The following is a 6,719-nucleotide window of genomic DNA, read 5'->3' on the forward strand; positions in this document are numbered from 1 at the left end:
GTAATTAGGGAATGTATCAGTCCCTCTGACAGATCCACGCTCAAGACTCCTATGGCCATCTGCTCCCAAAGAATGAGGCCTCCCAGAGTCCCAGACGGGCTGGCTGGCATGTGGAGAAATGATTTATTGAGGGGGGCTGTAGACAGTGTTAACGTTTGCAGATTTGGTTTGCATTGCTCCCGGAGGGTCTTACCTCCCTCCCCACCATGCTCACACCTGTTGTTCAGTTCAAGTTCCTCAATCAGAGGAGTTCAGGGCTGGGAGTTTTCTTCTCCAAGTCCCATCCACTCCCAGGCTCAGGGAGAACAGGGAGTCAGGACCCTAACTTGGATACTGTGACACTCCTAGCACCAGGGCCACAAACAACAGCAGTGTGAAGAGAAAGAAAGCGGGAGGAGAGAGAAAGAGCTGCTGGACCCAGGGGGGCGCCAGTCTGAGAATGGGGTGATGGAAGCCCTGGTCTTGCTGGCATCAGGGGAGATAGCACTGGAAGGCAAGTGGTGGCTGATTACTGTGGTACAGCAGGCATTGGTCAAGAAGCAGGGAGACAGAGACCAGATGACTGAAAATGGGTTCATGAGATGAGGGGCTTTGTTGGTGAAAGGCTGGCATCCGGGAGGGGGCAGTCAGAGATCAGAGGGTGGGGAGAGAGGGGACAATGCTGTGGACATAGGAGGAGAAAGGGACGATGGCTGAGGTGATGCTGCTGCCACTGTTGCTCCTTGCCTGTTTTCCAACTGACGTGCTTGTTCATTTTCTTACCCGCAGCCCCAAAAGCCTTGATGACGCAGAGGCTTCCTGTCACCTGAACTGACCCCACATGGGATGCAGAGCTAGCAAAGTACAAGGAAACCCCACGCCAAACAGCCAGGACACCACAGGGTCTAGGGACTCCGTGTCACCCAGTGTGGCAAAGCTCCTCCTCCCAACTTAGGAAACTGACCAGCCATGAAGAGGGCTGAAGCAGGGCTAGCCCCCAGAGACTGGTTAGCTTCGACTGGGAATGGCACACAAAGCCTTTTACCTGGAGGCCCCCAGCTTGGATCTGGCCCAAGGTGATAGTGACCCAAAGTCTTCACCACATGATGGCTGCTCAGGCTGTTCACTGCAGTTCCTAGGACACAGGTGCCCTCATCCCAGACCAGCTTTGGATACAGATTATCCACCTTGTTGGCAGGAGTCAAGGGACTGAATGGGCCATGGAGACCGAACTCCCTGCTCAGTGCTGGAAGGGCAGGGCTGAGGGGTCTCATCAAAGGGCACTGGGTGGTAAGGGGGAAGCTTGCCCTGCAGCCACCACCCATGCAGTGCCTGCTCTGAGGATAGGGATCCCAAGCTTCCAGGGCTGCCAAGCCAGCACCTAACTCAAACCCATGCGCTGCACCTCTGAACAAGCCCTTCTCCAACAGGCCACGGATTCAGCTGGGAAATGACATGGATGAATGGGAGAGGCTGAGGTAAAGAAAGCCTCTTCAGTTGGCCAAGGTTAACTACCCTTCCCTGTGGTGCACATCCTCCCGGTCCAGGCTGGGTACCCATCCAGCAGCTGCTTTCATGGCAACATCCCTGAGAGGTGTTCAAGCAGGAACAACAATAAATCAAACCTCCAGATCTCTCCTAAGAGCGCAGGGCTTCCAAACCCAGCCAGACTGGGCACTCACACCACCCGGCAAGGAACGAACAGGCACCAATTTTTCTCTAACTATAAGAACGTCGAGCAGCATTTGCCCGCTCCCATCCCATCTTGGGTGTGACTCTGTGGGAGACCACACGCTAAGCAGCCCAGGGTCAGTTCAGTTAGCTGCCTAGGGAAGAAAAAAACTCAGGATACTGCTCTTCCTTCTGAATCAGAACTGAATGCCATGCCCCTGAACGGCGGTGTAGGGGCTGCTGTGTAGCTGGAGGCTCCCTCTTTCCCATGAGACAACACAGGTCCTTACACACGCACGGCCATCAGAGATTTCACAGCACTTTTTGCAGGAGTCAAGGCATTCGCCCCCACATACTGACTAGATTCCAGTGGGGTAAATTCTCCCCTGCATTTCCAGCTGGGACACAGGATTTTTCAGCATTGCGCTGCACTGTTCCACCCCAGAGCTGGCTGTACTTTATTGTTACTCCACGCAAGTCAACTGTATGTAGCCTGCAAAGCATTTTGGGACTGCTCCCACAGAAAGGCGCTAGAGGAGTGCAGAATCGTTACCATTCCTAGAGACTGCAATACAATATTGCCCGCCTTTGATGGGAATTAACCATCTACCACAAATATCCTGTCTGACGGAGCATGGCTGATCGGATTATTTATTGCCTCAAGCTAGGCACAGGTACCCAGTGGTGAAGCTGCCAACCAGCAAGCAGCTCTGTGCATCGATGTGTCCATAAATTACCCACTGAACCCATTAGGGAACCAGGAAGTTTAGGAAGGAGCCAACTTCAGAGGGGAGTGGAAGTGGAGCGCGTCCCTGCAAGTGGGCTGGGGCCAGGCAGCGCCCAATTAATCCTCGTTAATAATGTCGCAAACAGAAGCGCTCACATGGAGCACGAAGTGGAACAGATGTACTCACACATCTCAGGGGCAGCTCCTAGGGGCCTGCTTCTCCACGTTCCCTTCCAGCCAGCTCCAACTTCTCTCTTTCGCTCTCAGTGAATCTTTCTTATTTTTTTCCTTCACTGCTGCTCTTCCTCTTTCTGGATTCCCTCCTTTTCTCCCTTTCTTTGTTTATGTTTGCTTCATCCCTTCTCCCCCCTTTTTTTCCTTTCTCCTCCCCCTCTGTCTTTACTTTCTTCTCTCCCATTTTTTCCTTTCCCTCCTCTCTTCCCTTCTCCGCTCTCTGTCTCCCCCCACATAAGTATTTCCCTAGGAAGATGCCCCTCATACTGTCAGTAAAATGTCAGCATCAATCAGCCAAGCTGGAAATCACTGGGGACTTCTAAACAATTCTCTGCTGATGTTTGGAATTCCCGCCTGCCCCACTCGGCGCAGGCTCTGATGGCTGGTGAAACCCAATGGCTCTCTTAAGCACATTATTGTTTGAAACTGCACGATGCCCCAGAAATCCCAGAACCAAGACCAGGAAAGGAAAAGCAGTTTTGGGCACTTACCCAGCTGACACACAGAGAGAAACTCTGCATCACCAAGGCCCGATATAAATATTCAACTCTTAAATGAATAATAAAATAATTACCACCTAGTGCAGTGCCATGATTAACAGGCCTGCTTGGTGACGTCACCTGTCGAAATAAGTTGATGGCAGCAATTTTCAGCTGAAACAATAGACAGAATTTGATGGAGCTTGAGTTCCCGACATAGCCCCAGATCCAGAGATGCAGGGCCTCATTTTCATTATGCTATGGCCGCCCAGTGCCGTTCTGGCAGCATAATGAGTGCATCCAGCCTACAGAACTGAACACCAGAGAAAACCCCACCAGGATGTGGTTTTCCAGATGGCTCTGTGCCAGCCCCCTTGTAGCCTTTGGCATAGGAGAGCACAGCCAGGGGAAAGGCAGCACTGCTGCATTCTGGCTATTATCAGCGGCTGCAACCCCTGGAGGGCTGCTGCTCCAAGAATAAGTCAGAGCAGCCCTGGGGCTGATGGAAGGCCAGGTCTGTCCCAAGATCACCTGAGAACAGGGAAAACATGCAGCACGGCTCAGTTGGAATAGGCAAAGGGGGCCACAGACACTTTGGGAGTCATCTCCTGTCTGCAAACACTTCTACACATTAGTTGCATGGATTGAATAAGTCTGTCTTGTTCTGTGTAAACCAGAGGCTTCTGCATGAAAATGAAATCTCTGGCTGCATGAAAACTAGCCTTTAAACCATGCCTGGGACCTTTCTCTGAACACTCGGGCCAGATCCTCAGCTGGTGTCAATCAACACAGCTCCACTGACTTCTCCAGCTGAGGATCTGGCCCAGTGAATCAACCGCAGCCCATGTCATTCCAAAAGAAGCCAATGGGAGCTGTTTCCATTTATAATCTAGGCCAAATCTGGTGCTGGTTCCAGCTAACCTGGTTTCTAAAGCTGTCTGGCCAACTGTGGTGAATGGGGTCAAATCATGTCAGAAGTATGTTTACAGAAACCCCCTTACAGCCCGGGTATGGACTGAAGTCTGGTCCCAGTTTCAGCATAGATCTAACAGGATTTAGCCCTATCCTGCTTGTCCAGCAAAACCCAGTTAACAAACTGTTTGGCTGGAATCCTCTTTAAAGCAGAGCTGGACCTAAAGCAGAACCCTGGACCTAAACATCCCTAAACTTCTGGGGAGGTGGGAGAGCTTCAGAGCTGGACTTTACGGCTGGGCCCATCTCCAGTTTGAACATGATTCCTTAAGCCCATCTGGGCCTTGGTGTGGATGGGGCATTTTTTGTGAAGAGCTGGGCTGTTGCTGTTCCTTACTGCCCTCCTGAGATCACGGCTAATCTCCTTTTGGAAAGATCACAGCTGGTTGCTAAGGAAATTACTGGGATATCACAATATGAGGATTATGACTTCAGGTGGGGAATAAGCAGCTGGAGCCAATGAATTCTTAAAGAGCCTCCCCTCCCACATCCCTGCACACGGCCTGAGTAAATGCAGAGCAATGCAGAGGACAACTGATCCTAGAAGCAAAATCCCCGCCTAACAGAACCTCTAGAGAGGCCTTTCTATACTCTGAGAGCCCTCCCTGTATAGCCTGTGCTCTTGTCAGCTCTCCTGAGCTATTGCTAAGCAGGGTCAGGTCTATAATCACATGGGAGCCCACCAAGGAAAAGGTTGGTAGCAGCCGGAAATGGTGCTGGTGACTCAGCAGAATCCACTCTTCCCTCTGAGTCAGTACTGAGTGAGTGCTCCAACATGGGGCTGGGGTTTGCCATCTTGCAGACAAGTCATAAACCCAAGGTCCTGAGCACTGGAGAGCTGAGGGTGCGTCACAGCAGTAAGTGGCATTAGCCCTGCGCTCGTGCCCAAATACCAGTTTGAGTCTTACATCCTGCCTATCTAAAGCTTCCCCTGCAGTGTCCATCGGATACCGTGTCCTCCTGACCTTCTCTGCAAACTATTGCCACAAGCTGTGGAATAGCTCCACTGCAGGAATGGCCATATTGCAAAGGGTGGGAGAAGTGACTGGTGTTGGCACAGCCCTTGCAGACACAAGGTATTGCACAGGCATAAAATGTGGATCTTCTTTCCCATGAGGCCACAACAGAGCTTGGAGGGATTTTGCCCTCATTATCTCCCAATGGGACCTGAGCAAACAGAGAGGTTAAAGCACTGGACTGGGAGTCAGGAAATGTGGGTCCTAGGCCGGGCTCTGCCATTGACTCACTTGTGTGATATTATCGAATCATAGAAATCACAATGTCGGGCTGGAAGGGATCTCAAGAGGTCATCAAGTCCAGCCGCCTACACTGAGGTAGGACTAAGTAAACCTAAACCCTCTGTGAAAGGTGTTTGTCCAGCCTGTTCTTAAAACAACTCCAATGACGGAGGTTCCACAACCTCCCTCGGAAGCCTGTTTCAGAATTTCAGAAGGCTTAGGGTTAGAAAGATTTTCCGAATACCTAACCTAAATCTTCCTTGCTGCAGATTAAGCCCTTCCGTGGACATGGAGAACAACTGATCGGAGTCCTCTTTATAACAGCCATTAACGTATTTGCAGACTGTTATTAGATCCCCCCTCAGTCTTTTCTCAAGACTAAACATGTCCTGTTTTTTAAACCTTTCATCATAGGTCAGGTGGTCTAAACCTTTTAGTAGTTTTGCTGCTCTCCTCTGGACTCTCTCCAATTTGTCCATGTCTTTCCTAAAGCATGGCGCCCAGAATTGGACAAGGTATTCCAGCTGAGGCTTTACCAATCCCAAGTAGAGCAGGACAATTACCATCCGTGTCTTTCATATAACAGTCCTGTTAATACACCCCAGTATACACCCCTTTTCACAACTGCATTATATTTGTATTGTTTCTTGACTTTAGCAAAGCTTTTGACACGGTCTCCCACAGTATTCTTGTCAGCAAGTACAGGCTGGATGAATGCACTATAAGGTGAGTAGAAAGTTGGCTAGATTGTCGGGCTCAACGGGTAGTGATCAATGGCTCCATGTCTAGTTGGCAGCCGGTGTCAAGTGGAGTGCCCCAGGGGTCAGTCCTGGGGCCGGTTTTGTTCAATATCTTCATAAATGATCTGGAAGATGGTGTGGATTGCATTCTCAGCAAATTTGCGGATGATCCTAAACTAGGAGGAGTGGTAGATACGCTGGAGGGCAGGGATAGGATACAGAGGGACCTAGACAAATTGGAGGATTGGGCCAAAAGAAATCTGATGAGGTTCAATAAGGATAAGTGCAGGGTCCTGCACTTAGGACAGAAGAACCCAATGCACCGCTACAGACTAGGGACCGAATGGCTAGGCAGCAGTTCTGCGGAAAAGGACCTAGGGGTGACAGTGGACGAGAAGCTGGATATGAGTCAGCAGTGTGCCCTTGTTGCCAAGAAGGCCAATGGCATTTTGGGATGTATAAGTAGGGGCATAGCGAGCAGATCGAGGGACGTGATCATCCCCCTCTATTCGACATTGGAGAGGCCTCATCTGGAGTACTGTGTCCAGTTTTGGGCCCCACACTACAAGAAGGATGTGGATAAATTGGAGAGAGTCCAGCGAAGGGCAACAAAAATGATTAGGGGTCTGGAACACATGACTTATGAGGAGAGGCTGAGGGAACTGGGATTGTTTAGTTT

Source organism: Eretmochelys imbricata, chromosome 7, assembly GCF_965152235.1.
Source record: "Eretmochelys imbricata isolate rEreImb1 chromosome 7, rEreImb1.hap1, whole genome shotgun sequence".
Taxonomy (NCBI): Eukaryota; Metazoa; Chordata; order Testudines; family Cheloniidae; genus Eretmochelys; species Eretmochelys imbricata.